The following is a 14,852-nucleotide window of genomic DNA, read 5'->3' as shown; positions in this document are numbered from 1 at the left end:
CACCATGCAGTGGTCACCTTGGTGTCTTTCGTAATGATTTGGCTAACTCTGACGCCGGGTTTCCCTTCGCATTTCCCCTTATTAATTTCCCTTACGGCGCAAGTGACCTCAGCTATCAGTCGCCTCCTAAAAAGAACAATAGCAATAAAAAAATAAAGGCTGTTAAGTACACGAAAAAAAAGAAACAGGAAACAAGGAACTGGATGAATTAAAGGGGATTCCCTGAGAAAAGACGGTCCCACAACGCAAATGCCGCGCGCCACCCTTCCGTGCGATCCGATTGCTTCGGTGGCCACTTCCGAGTACACGGGACTCACACAATCTCCCACGCAACCCTCCGTGACCCCCAAATCGGCGCCCGAAATATCGCGGAGGGCGCCAATCGCGAATGTCATCTGATATGGACCCAGCATCCGCCAAAGCGCTCAAAGGAAGAGAGCGCTCGCTGCCTATCTGAAATTAGGGTCAGCATCCGATACGCGGTAGGGAAAAAGGAAGCGGTGTGTCGATTGACGGAATTAGGAACCTCCGACACAAACGGACGAAATTGAGGTTGCAGTGGAGGGTGGAGGGGAGGAGGAGGAGGAGCATCATCCTTCCACCATACCCCCCTTCGGGCCATTTGGTGGAGGGAGGAGGTAATAGAAGAGGGGGATGCTGGGAAGGAAGATATGCGCGTGCCCCGTGTCGCCGCGAGGGCGCGCCAAGGAGAAGAAGGCAGTGGCCGTGCAAAGGAAGACGGGAGAGGTACGGAGAGCAGAGAGAGAGAGAGAGAGAGACGAGCAACGGAAGAAAGGGAGAGTGGAGAGGAGACAAAAGACGGTCGGCGAGCGACTCTCTCTCTCTCTCTGTGTCCCGTCCCACACTCCACACATGGACTTGCGCGCGCTCTCTCGCGGCGAGAGAGAGGCGCGGAAACAGAAGAGTGCCGCGAGGCGATAGGGCGCGAGCGGCAGTCTCGCGTGCACCACGGAGGACGGAACGCACGCCTCTCTCCCCGTGCGCGATATCGCGTGCGACGTCGCGTGTTCCCTTCGGAGTGAAGAGCAGGAGTCGCGACCGCGAGGGAGCGGCGGGAGCCGTTGGCAGTGCGCGGGAGTGCAACGCTGAGAGTGTAAACAGTGACGGGCGAAGACAGTGTTGGTTCGCGCGCCAAGGTGACTCCTGAATTGTGTGCAAGGGAGTGTCTGGGATGAGGGCGGAAGAGAATCTTGAGGTGTTGAGAGCAGGGCGACGGACGGTGAGGGGATCTCTCTCTCTCTCTCGGTGGAGGGCGCGTGCACTGAAGAAGGCGTGGCGCTCCTCTGTGCAGCCACGCGTGACGCTGCGAGAGGGGGGGTGGGGTGATACATTTCATTAGCCTGCTGCCGTCGCGGCGACACGCGTGACACTGGTCCGTCAAGTCACGCGTGTGCGGGACGGAGGGAGCGGGCGCCGCCGCTCCTCGTGCGCGGCACGGAGTCCAAGAGAGGACCGCGCCCCTTTTTCCGCCCCCCCTCTCCCCTTCCCCTCTTCTCACGCTCCCTCCCCTCCACGATGCAAACAAATCGATATTAACACGGCGGTGGCGGAGGGGAAGTAGTGGGGGGGAGTAGTGGGAGGGGTACCCGGAAGGAGGAGGGGGGGCACATTGGCACACGCGGCCAGTTATAAAGGGTGGAGCGGGGGTCTCCCACTCTCATGGTGAATTTTTCTTTTCCATATGTTGCATACGGCTGTGAAATTTACAGTAACTGGTATCGTCGGTCGATATTTATTTTTTATATATATGTATCCTAGACATGTATCCTCCATTGCTCACTATTTTTCTTGACAGCGGAAAGAAAAAAATTCTACACATTGCAAAATCATCCATACCAAACGATATAAATCCAATAGCAAAGCTTCCAGCTTAACTTTTTTTGCGTTTTTGAGGACACGGATTAAGTCTGAGGGAATGTGTTCTTAACATAACCTCGAGAGAGAACTCAATTATTTTTTTTACAAATTAACTTCAAAAAGAAGACTATACTTATAAGGGTAAATTTATAAATCATACGTAAAGCCGTGCGTTTTCACCCCACCCCTCCTACATCTGTGAGGGGCGCCGTATTGCAACACACTCAGTCACAGTCACGGTGGAAGGGGGATTCACGTGGCGCGCGTGAAAATGTTCCGCCCTCGTGGGAGGGGGGAGTAGTTGGGATGCTGCTCAGGCGGTGGTGGAGAGATGTAGGGGTGGGGGGGCGGTGGTTCCCCCTGGCGATGGAGGGGGTCGAAAGCGAAAGTGTGGGTGGGTGGGCGAGAAAGGGGTGTGGCGAGGAACGAGGGGTGGGTGGGAGGGCAGGGAGTGGAAGGGTAGTTGGGAATTGGGCAAGACGGGCATGGATTCGCAAAAAAAAGAAAGAAAGAAGGGGCAAAAGGACGGCGGATCCCCCACGCATTGAGTAGACATACGTATCGTGGAATTCCATCCGCCTGATTATCTGGACGTGTTCAGTTAACGCCGAAATCGCGCGCTATGTGTGTTTAAACCAGGGGGATATGTGCCCACACTAATGTGAGGCCTCCTTTTCAACCTCCCCTTTGCTCGGAATAATGCCGAATCTTATTAAACGGTCCCTGCGTCAAAAGTTAGTGGATATTAGCTATGCAGTAGACGCTTCATTTAGATTCTGGCGACGGATATGATTTCAAAATTTACTCTAAATGATAATTTTAATATATTTAACAGCGTCAGTCTTCGTTTCGTGGAATTTATTCATATTCACAAATATACATTCGTTCTTTTCCACTGAGCTAATGATGCCCCTTTAAACTATCTGATGATAGATATATCTGATAATGCTACTACTTAGCTGCGAAGCATGTAAAACTATTTAAGTTCAGAGAAAAAGTATTAGTATGTTTGTAAGAATATAATATGGAGTATTTTTTAGGTATTTAATTTTAAAATACTCTCTCGAGTTTGATTTATGATTAAATTTCCATTAACGCGTCCGCTATAGGAAATATGTATCCACTATACGGTCCAAAATGCGGATTTAAGGTGGTAGCTTTGCTATAGGATTTCTAACGCGATGTCGATTTTTTGGCGATGAATACAAATTTGTATCTTTCCCTGCAAATGAATACCGTAAGCAATGGATGTCTTATTTATAGGATATTTTTAGACTTATTTTCAACCAGCAAATAACTAACAAATTCACAGCCATATGAAACATGTGGCTGAAAAATTCACCTATCAAAAAAAAGAGAGAATATTTGCTTTAATGTAAACGCCGAATAAAAAATAAGCCACCGAGTAATAATCAATTAAACAATATTTCAAGTAAATCAATCCGTGATTCAATTTGCGTGAGAGTTCACAAGACTTTCGAGTGAGATCAAATGAAATATTTTCAAATGATTACAAATGATATATATAATGAAGTGTAGGAAATAAGTCGCGAGCGAAATTTTCGCAATTAGGCGCAAAACGAAAACAAAGTATGGAAATTAGCTTCCCGTCATCGGAATGTTAGGTTCATCCATCAATAGGTATTTATAGCCAGAATAATGATTGGCCAAAATGTATTAAAATCGCATGTAATATTGGATACACAAAAAAATATACGCAGAATCATGTGACAGCGACAGACGAAAAAAATATTAAAGAGGGGCAACACATTGAAATATTTCCTATCCACAAATCTTCTATTTTATAAAAACAGGCCGCTCATAGTTGAAGTTAACTATTAAATATTAGTAAGAGTAAGCTATTAAAAAAGGAGCACAGAAAAGACAGCCGTTAATTGAGTCGCAGAAATGAAGAAAAGCAAGAGTTCTCAGGTTCAATTGCAGAAAATACGAGTACGCACGTACATACGTACAGTTATCTGACAAAGCGGAATGAGGTTTCAGATCAGACTAGCACAAGCACAAAGGTGGTGGCGGATGAAATACAGTGACTTTGAGAATAGACTCGGGCACTTGCAGGCACAGGGCACTTTGAGAATAGACTCGGAGAGTGTTATCTCGACTAATGAACTAGTCGGTGAAGACGTGGAAAGTGACTCTACTGAGACTACTATTTCAAGGAGTTGCCTAATATCGCATACCACACGAGTATAATAAATCACTTACAGAGAGCCTTTACAGGATGAGCATCTGATATCGAGGTTTGAGAGTGAAAATTATTAATGTAGTTACGATCAATAATGTTTTTACTGATGTATAGGATGCCTATAATAATTATTAATGTATTTCATAAAGGCATTTTTGCTTTATTTTTTTTTTAATTCATCAGTAAAGAAATTATCAGATGGAAGGTACATATTTCTTTAATTCAAAGATACCATATGGCATATGAAAATCCTGCAGTAAGGCTTATACGTTTGACAGAATGGCCAGATTATGCAATTTGACTAGTGCATTAGTCTAAATTAGGAAAGAAAAAAATTTATTTCCACGAGGTCATAATCAAATTAAATTACAAAAGACAAGCGCATTTTTCTCAATTTTGCATTCAGCTTACTTCATTCAGTTCTTGCTGCTTATACAATCGATACCCGGACGTATTTTTTTCTCTGATGAATTTTCACTCTCTCGAGTGAGTTTTTTGAACAAACAATGATTGGTAAAATTAGGTAAACTAATTATAATCCTGTCTTGAATAAGAAATTAATTAAAATAAAGAAATTATCTGAGAGTAAATCTTGGGTTGTATTCGGAAATCTCAATGATTTTACATGGTTCTTATGGAAAAATATCGTTATTAATGCATGGATTTGAAGAATAATTGAACTTTAATACTGTATTGATGTTCTTTTTAATTTCGCGCCAGCAATAAGATATCAAGCAAATTGAATGATCACATTCATCAAAGTCAAAAAATAAATATTGTGATTTTTATACTATTTACGAGATATAAATTTTTTCTATAACTTTACAACTTGGCAGGATTTATATCTTGATTGGCTTTTATTTCCAATAATTTTACTTTTTTGGGCTAGAATAGCATAAACCCTGAATTGAAATCTGCTTAAGGAAAATGGAAACTTTCACTCCTTTTTACAGTAGATACTTTTGATATTTAGTTTTCATGATGATAACCTTGAACAAAGCTTTCAATAAAACTTTTTTAGTTCTGATAAGTTATGCTTCTCGCCCGAAAGATGTTTCTTCTGTCGATCTATCTGATGCCAAATATTCTCAACGATTAATTACGGCATTTAAATATGGTTTTACTATTTAGTTAGTTATGAACACTTTTTTGAGTAAAAAAGTCGAAGTACATCAACATCGCCTAGATTAATTGTTGAACCGATCTTATCAAGGAAGCAGAATTTGAATCGGAAAGGTCCCGTTTCGAGATGTACCTACTGCTCACTTTATTATTAAAGTTGGTGGGATATTATAAAATCAGTACTTGAATCCATTTATAAGTAATATTTGCATGTGCTGGCTTCAACTACGCCAGTCGATTCGAGTGGAAAATACCGAAAGAGTAGAGTAGAGGAAAATAGAGAATGTAACAACGGTTTCTACTGGCGGCAACTCAGTCAAGAGATTAAACTTTTTGAGGGAATATTTTTACTTTTATTTAATTTTTACTTTTTGATCTACCGAGGGAATATTTTTAGTGGCCACAGAGGAGAGAAAGAACCCGGGTATTCCGCGTGGTAGCCCCGCCTACATGCCTCCTACAACTTCCGCCCCCAAAACGGTACGGGTGCTAATCGCGACAACACTGACCCCCCCCCTCCCACACCACTGCACCCACAAAGGGGGTGGCTCGCCCCCACCCCTTCTCTCTTCCCTCGCTTACACGACCGGGATGAGGCTTTCGATTTTCCGCGGTCAATTAATCGCGGCGACCCCGCATCGCGAGCGCCCCCGCCTTCCGCCCAATGTGTGAGTGTGGGAGGCCCCCCCCCCCCTTACGGCGTGCATCAGACGCGAGTGTGGTGGGTAGGAGGACAAAAGGGATCGATGCGAGAGGCTCGCAGCCACACAGAGACAGAGAGAGAGAGAGGGAGAGAAGCCACGTGGACTGCTGCTTAAGACGACCGCCGCGACGGAAGACGATCTGCTGATCAGGTTGGAGGAAGCCAAATCAATCTCTCCATTTACACCACCACCACCACCACCCTCTCCAGTAGACACTTGCATGCGGGATCGGTAGACAAGAAGCATCGGACTGAAATCCAAGGGGGTTGGGGGAGGTGGGGGGCACGCCCCCGTGGATCCGGAAACGTGTGCGGTTTGGTGGGGTCGAAGAGAACACGGCCCACGTCTCCCGTGTTCCCGAGGGGTAGAGAGAGAGAGAGAGGGAGGAGGAGCAGTCGGCCGCCGCTTGAGTTTGCCGCCGACCGCCGAATCACGGCCGCCCGGCGTTTCCGGATCCGCGCGGTAGCGTCCCCCATAACTCCCGCCGGTAAATTTTGGATTTCGGGACACTCTTGGTATAGGAGTTTATATTTTTACAATCATATATATTAATGCATAAATATACATACTATTCATAGTTCCATCGCACTGTGAATGAACTTGGCTAATGTGAATAATTTTGTGATTTTTTGCATCCACTGATTCCTTTTTCCATTTCAACAAATGATTTTTTTCTTTCGTTCTCTTTTGATAGCCTGGATTTTACTCATTTTGCACTGAGGTTGGGAGTAGAATTTTTTCTTCGGTTTTAATCTTCACACGTTTCTGAGCAAAGGTGCAACGGCAAGTTTTGATGCTAAAGAAAACTGCAGAAGGCACGTCCTGATCTTCTGAATCTGCTTTGCTGAAATATTTTGGGCACTATGAGGTGGCCAGCAAGTAAGGCGAATGGATTTAAATGGTCACTAGGCACAGAATGCAAAGGCAATTTGGACTTGGACCATTGAAGTCGCATGGCTTCGATATTAGAGGCACATTTTATTTTGTTTTGGAGTGGCATGTAAAACCGCATGTAAGCATTTTCTTAGTTTAATTAAATAATTTTATAAATGTTGCATTTGATTTCATTACTGTCAATATTTTCTTCCCACCCTTAAAGTTGGTATGGATCAAGAAAATTATTACGGTTTACTGTTTCCTTATGGGCTGATTATTTAAAACATTACGGTATATTTTTTATTACAGATTTCAACTATTTTTACTGTGTGCTACCAATCTCAAAGGTGATTAGATAAGGTGATACTATGCTCTTTTTTACTTTTAAGATACATTTAGGCAACTCTAAAAATCTGGAGCTAAACTGCGATTTTTAGACCTAAAACAGAAATGATGACTTACAGTAAAACTATTCACCCTTTAAATTCTATTCTGTAATAGTTTCAGAGGAATTCTAATGTCATTTGAGATATATTATCAGATAGGGTCAGGAGAAAAATACGTGAATCTGTCACTCATGTTTCCCTTGACGATCACTCTTAAGCTTGGCATATATTTTTGACAGTTGCCAAATACCCAATCGTGGTAGAATACTCTGCATGTAGTAGCATAGTACTGGCCAGATTGTGTAGTTCACTCTCAAATTGAATTAGAAAGGGTCATGATAATTTAACCAAAATGTTCCTAACATTCAGGTCTAAACTAAATGTACTCAAAAGTCAAAAATCTAAGGTAGGATTAGATGGATTAAATTTTGCACACATCCAATTTTATATCATTTTGAAGATACTGTAACGCTGATATATTCCTTGAGCAAAGCACTAGTATTCCTCTTCATTTTTATCACAATATAAAGAGAGCGTTTATTGTTCACCAACATTAGTTATCCAAGGAAATGGACTCAAAAATTAAATATATTAGGGTTTAATGACCGCAAAAAAGTTCCTTGCTGGAAAATAACATGCCATAACAATAATCGTTTTCTAATAAGTAAAATAATGAATGTAATGGAAATGTTATATGGCCTTTGTATTCCGTTTTTTACCAGTGGTGCGTGTAACAACCGTACTCTTCATAATTGAAAGTTATTAGAAAAATCAAAAATGAGGGACAACTCTAACATTTTAGAAATAGTCAAGCAGCAAAAGGCGGTGACCACAAAATTTATCGGACATCATCATCGATTGGCACCGCGTCAGCTTTCGATAAGGTTTTTTCACGATGGACTCAGGGTTATTTTCCCTAATCAATGATCTTTCACAGTCCGTACAAAACCTAGGGTGATAGTTTTCACAACAGAAAAACTTAGGTTAAAAAAACAGGAGGGAACTAATTTTACGAGTCCGTCCAATTATGTTTTGGTCAGTTTGAATTCGAGGCAAAGTCTTTGACTTTCTATCCTCGGATAGATGAAATTCACATCTAACCACTATTTATAACCTAAATTAATAGCCGAAAAATATGTGAACGCGTACTTTTTATAGAAATGAGATGTAATAAAAATTTTAAAAGGTTTTAGAAATATATACTATAGACTTACAATAAATAAAATTGCAAAGGTAAAGAAATTTCTTATAATTATAGGCTTGATTAATATCTAATTTGAAAGTTTCATTCTACATCAAAGATAAACTAGGTGGAAGAAGAAGAAAAAAATGCACTAACTCATTATTAACTTTGTGGGATTCCATTATAATATTTCTAGGATATTACACTGTTACCTATACCACTGCATTTTTACATAAGGTGACCCGGGTTTCTATAATTTATCTCATCGAAACCCGGGTCGCCTCGTGTAAAAAAGCAATGGTATAAATAATAGTGTAACATCAAAAAAAAAAAAAAACCAGAAGAAAAAGAAGTGAAACTATAGGGTTGGTTAATTTACTTGCCTAGAATTATCTTCCTATATTACAAGAATAGTGTCTTTAAACTGAGGTAAGTAGCGTGCGGTAATTGTAAAGGGTGAGTATTTGATGACAGCACGTACCCTATTTATAAAAAAAGCAAAGCACGTGAATTCCAGGAGCCGCGTAAGAATCTTAACATCAGAGTTGATATCCGCTGGTTAAAATTATTTTTTCAAAAATGAAGTATGCACACCTCGAAGAAGAAAGTGTAAAACAGAACATGGTTATTGACAACAAGGCAGTAGTTCTAGGGAATACATTTTGGAGGTTCACTTGGAAGGGATAAAATTGAGACCGCATCTCCAAAATATTCGGGTTGGGATTTGCGCCCCCGAGACTCCAACGGCTGATTCGGTCTTCGTTGAATTTCGACCCATAATTTCACAAACGGAAATCCAGTATGCCCAATAATTTATATACATGTACTTATTTTCTCAAACCCAATTACTTTAACCTCTACCGTTTCCAGGCATGGAACCCACGTAATATTTGGATATTGCTATTTAAGGAAAACTGCGGAAGAAATATAGACCACAGTAAAATATATAGAAAATGTGGATTGGAGCCTTCCGTTTGTTTACATCAATTATTATTTAAAAATTAGTTGTTTCCGGTGCGTCGTAGTCGAGATATCCTTTCAAAATTGGGGTGTTTAACATAGTGACGTCTGTAACTTCCTACGCCTCTTTCCGTGATATGGCTAAGAACTATAGCGATTCATAACTGATCAGTTAAAAGTAAGAAATTGGGTAAGAAAATGGATTATAAACATTGCTGCGAAGTATCTTTTTCACATGGCTATAGCAGGCATAGAGCATTCATCTTTTATCCAAATCTCCAAACTTCAACTTTTTGAAGGTTTACCAGCCTCTGAATAAACGGCAATTTTCATTGTATAAACTGTTAACTTAAATTTTCATCCAAGATGTATTGCTTGTTAATTTGTTAACAGTAAAACTTAGGCTGAGGTACTCAGGTATATGATTCCAATACGTTAAGATAACTATCGGCTTTATTTTATTGTTCCCAACCAATCCATAAAAATCTCTTAATTTTTCTTATCGAAAATTCAGAGGGGAAGGTAATAATGATCCGCTCTTACCCTAGTCATTAATACGTACTTGATATTGGAGAATGAATTTGAACATGAGCTTCAAGGAAAAATATTCGGCATTCAGCCAATAACTCATAATTTAAAAATATGAAGTATCATGGTCACAATCCTCTAGGATAGCTTGTGACGGCAAAAAAATCCCTCGAAGGAAATACAGGGCAAAGGAAGACTCCGTTGATCCTTTCAAAATTGGGGTGTTTAACATAGTGACGTCTGTAACTTCCTACGCCTCTTTCCGTGATATGGCTAAGAACTATAGCGATTCATAACTGATCAGTTAAAAGTAAGAAATTAGTTAAGAAAATGGATTATAAAACGGAAAAATTTATGTTTTATTTTTTTTAACTCTATAAAGTTCGGCTTTGCACGATATGTGGAGAACGAAATAGCTACTATTTCACTATGTTTCGGGTGCAGCATAACTACCAAAACTTCGTGAAATTAATTGAAATATGAGAGAATAAATCAGTCATAACCTAATTAATGTCAATTTTTCAACCTGTCCCATGATTTAGACCAATGAATTTCCATCACGTTCGCAATTCACTACCGAAGTTTTCGTAGAGAGAAGTTTGTCAGAATTCACATGAAAGTAGCCAAGCTCCTCCGTGCATGGAGCCGACCCTAACTCGTCCACTCCTATTCTGTGCAGACATCCTACTACATACTACAGCGGACCGACGCGAGTCGAGGAGTTGGAGAATTCCTACGTCCGCCCAGGTGGTGAATGGGAGAAAATCAGGTCAAGCCAATTAGTTGGGGGCATCTCATCTTTTAAGCAGAACACGCTGCGGCGCAAACGCACGCAGAGCTTTTCGCAGCACGGAAGCCGTGATACGGGGAAAAGAATAGCACGTCTCACTCGTGCAACGTGGCAATTAGATGTATCCTGAAAGTGCCGCAACACCAACTAACCGTATGTCCTGCGTGGAGGTCTACCACACGGCGTGTCAGGAATTTTTGAGGTCTCGCGGCCACCCGCCATGCAGTCCAGGATAAGAGCACGCTTCCAGCATCACGAAGGATATCGATCCCGAGAAAATTGGATTACAGCCAGTTGCTGGAAAGAAATCTCTTGGTAAATTCCTTGTACAGATGGTGCATAGCCGACGACATGTCCACAAAATCCTGGTAATAAACAACACTGCATTCGGATGCATGGCATATCTTCTTCGCATTGGATAGGGTGTAATGTTAAATAAAATTAATTTTTAGACCACAACTACAGGTCATGCTAAAAAAATATATGTATATATAGCGTACCATAGACATAAAAAGTATAAAATAATTTTAAAATTAGCCAATGCTTGTTGCCAATGTTGATATTAGTAGTCGGGATTTCTGAGTCTGCAACGAACAAAAGGTGCGTTAATAATTTTATGCCAGACTGGACCTAAACTGTTCACGTATTCCGATTTTGAGAAATAATTTAAAATTTTGTTGGAATAGATGAAATTTAGCAGCTCATTAAATGCGGTCAACTGAAGGTTACACATCAGTGCTCGAATCTAAAGGCCAATATAATCCAAATATCATGGAAATGTAACTCTGACTTTCTCCACCGAACCGTATAGTAATGCAATTGGCTTCCTGGTACAGTTGTTGTCAAAACAGCAAACACAGAGTTAATGTTAAATAACTTTTCCCTACATGAATTAAACAGATCGCCTTCATACACTGTGACACAAACTTATTACTTGAAAAAAACTCACTTAAATATCTCTCACATAGTTCAAATTTATTTTATAAAGAATATTTAATACGACCTTTCCATTCACAGTATTACTTACTTTCTCGAGCAAGGCATATTTATTTCATTCTCAACTTCATAGTTATCGTATAATTAGTAACCAAGCAAAACGTCTTCACTACATGAGTATCCATTTCATATTCTTCAATGATCCATTCTTCCAAGTTACACTCTGATACTGTCTGAACTGACTCATAACATTTTTTGTGACTATGATCCACAGGAAGTCAGAGAAAAATATTACATTACATTTTATTGGCTTATTTCAATCAGCTCGAAACTGGAACCTGAACCACATTTCCACGATAGCGAAATTTAATAAATTCTTACGTAATATGGGTGGCAATTATAGCTGATAGGTGGAAAGAAGGAAATCCTGTGCGAATATTTGGCGCATACCTGATATTATTAAATTTCCTTCTATAATTTCATAAAATTGATTTCAATTTTTAGTAAATTTGTATTTCATTTCCTAAATTTCACCAGCGATTTAATTACCATCATTTGAAATCCAAAATAACTCCCCATATGCTTCACTAAAAGCAGCCAGTGGTGTAAGTTATAATAGAATTATTTTCGTTTACCTATCATTATTATTGCATAATTTCTGCTTCTGTGTAACATTAATAAAAACCGGTCATATAATTCCTGAAGTGTTCATATAATTCCTAAGAAATATGTAATAAGTATTCACTAAATGCTGACGTCTCGATAATTTTCAAGTTCTTTTTATCACTGGATGTCACTGTTCAGTGCATACGTCTCTAACAGAGCACATTTATCATCTCATACGTAATAAAGATACATGCATTATTGCAATAATTGATATGCAATGTAAGACGCAAATCAGCTGTAATTTTCCCACTTCATACCTCAGTACGGTCAAAATTCAGTAGGTCTAAATTTCTAAAGTCACCAAATTTCCACGGTTGTTATTTTGAAAATTGTTACCATGTCGATTGAGAAATAGAGCCAGTAAATTTATGGACTGACATGATATAGGAAAACATTTTTCTTGAATAATCTCTCTTTATTTTCTACGATTACCCTCATTTGACATTTCATCGAAGCTTGCCTGTTTTCCACGGAAAGATAATTCATACTATTCCTTGACTCTAATACACCAATTCAAAAATTTTACGATTTATTACGATGATTTGATTTCATTTCGCCATCTTCGCGTCCTTCGGAAAGCTTGGGAATCTCCCAAATGCTATTGTAAAAGTTCATTCGTATACGATCGGATTTATTAAGACAACATGAAAGTCCGGCTTGTAATGAAATGGAACAAGCATTGAATAACGATGTAAACTTAACCAAATGTTTGTGCACCGATAATTTTTTAATCCAATACACTTCCGTGAAAAAATACCCTAGATAAATTATCCATAACTCTCCGATCTATGTAGTATGGTCTTACTTCCGGATACAACAAAAGTATTTTGCTTGTATGCTATCACAATTAAAATCTTAATGGGTATTCAATTACCGATAGTTATATTTTATTTTACAGAGACTCTTGGTAAAAGAAGCCAATACCTGTTACAAAATTCGCTTCTTTTGTCACCGTCGTATGTATGCATTCTATTTCAACGAAAGCAGCCAGCTTCTTGCTCATCTACCTTTGTCGCTTGCGCGGTAAGAAGTTTTTAACGTGACAGAGAAGGAACCACAATCGCCTTTTATGATGTGGCATAACAAGGCACCCTTTGCTGTTCAATGGATAAGGCTCCTTTTCACACATAAAAATAAATATTTTACACCGACGTGGCAGATCCCAGAAAAAATGGCCCAATTTTCCTCCAGCACGTTGATTAATTGCTTCCTGTTTTCGTGTTACACCAGAGTGTTTTCCTGCTCTTTTTTAAAATTGATGTTCTCCGTCGTTTATCTCAGTGCGCTCCCTTGTTTTTCTCGCCCGTATTGAAAACATGACAGTGATTTTTACGGAGACGGGAATATCGATATTTTCTGTGAAAGTAATTACGAAGAGCATGGAGCATAGAGTTTCTCAGTCGAAAGTTGTTGGATATAAAATAACGTATTCAAAAATTAATACCAGCTAAATTTTGGCCGTGTTGAGATACTAAGTAAGAAAATAATTGCTATTTTTTTCTCTTTCATCCGTGGTAGATGTTTCATTTTATTTAAACCATTTAAAATTAATAATAATATTTATATATATAGGTTATAACCTAATTTACAAAATTAAATTGAATGAAATTACAAGAAAATCACAACCTCAAAAAGTTACAAGATTGCATAACAAATAAAATTGACATACTTTGGAAGATTATTATTTTTTATAATAATAAAATAATGTTTTTATATACCTGTCAGAAAGCTCATGAATTAGTAAGGTATCGTTTTCATAGTATATTAACAGCAAATTTGTAAGCTTAAATGTATCAAAAGAATGAGAAAAAATACTGGTATACATTTTTAACGCGAATGTCTATTGAATACGTTCAATGACATGAATGTGTGGAATAACGTGTGTGGTATGCTTTAACAAAATTACCGCATGTATCTTTATTACGCATGATATAGTAAATGTGCTCATGCCGGAGGCGGGTGCGTTGAACAGTGACATGGACGAATAAAAAGAGCTTGAAAATTATCGGGACGTCAGAATTTGGTGAATACAGGTTACAAATTTTAATGGGACTTATATGAAACCTTTATTAATTATACGAACGGTTTCTCGAATGATTCAGTGAAGCAGATGGAACAAAATGATGATAGGTTAATGAAAATAATTCTATTATTACGAACACCAATGACTACAGCTGCCAAAGCACAGGAGCATATTAAGGGTTATTTTGGCTTACAACCGATGTTAATAAAATAATAAATACAATCTGGGGTATAAAATACACATTAACTACGAGGTGAAATGAATTACACAGTCACAACTAGTAAAGACAATGATAACATGTTAGATAATCATAATTAGAGAAAAATCTGGTGCAATCAACATGACCGTGCAAACAAGAGTGCGACTGTAGTATTCAGGCCTAAAGAAAATTTTCCGTAGAATAGGGTAGTCAGACAATTTCGTAGGGAAAGGCATCTGGAAATGTACGCCAGTCAGGGAAAAATTAATTTCCAGTCCATTCAGGCGAATCCGCGATATTATTGGCATTTATCCTAACTGATGAGTCGGCTAAAGTCCATTTTTTACACCCACGACATTGGTCGAGTCGAATGTTTACCAAAAGAAAAATATCAA

At 39.3% G+C, this 14,852-nt stretch overlaps 1 long non-coding RNA gene across 1 annotated transcript; it reads left to right on the top strand.

Moving 5' to 3' along the window:
- Positions 1–2,927: 2,927 nt before the first annotated feature.
- LOC124174036 lies at positions 2,928–6,960 on the top strand. Its single transcript, XR_006868845.1, has 2 exons — positions 2,928–6,397; positions 6,605–6,960. It is a non-coding gene; the product is annotated as an uncharacterized LOC124174036 (long non-coding RNA).
- The last annotated feature ends 7,892 nt before the right edge of the window (positions 6,961–14,852 follow it).

This window comes from Ischnura elegans, chromosome 1 (genome assembly GCF_921293095.1).
Source record: "Ischnura elegans chromosome 1, ioIscEleg1.1, whole genome shotgun sequence".
Taxonomy (NCBI): Eukaryota; Metazoa; Arthropoda; class Insecta; order Odonata; family Coenagrionidae; genus Ischnura; species Ischnura elegans.
This window is presented reverse-complemented; position numbering and strand designations above follow the sequence as displayed.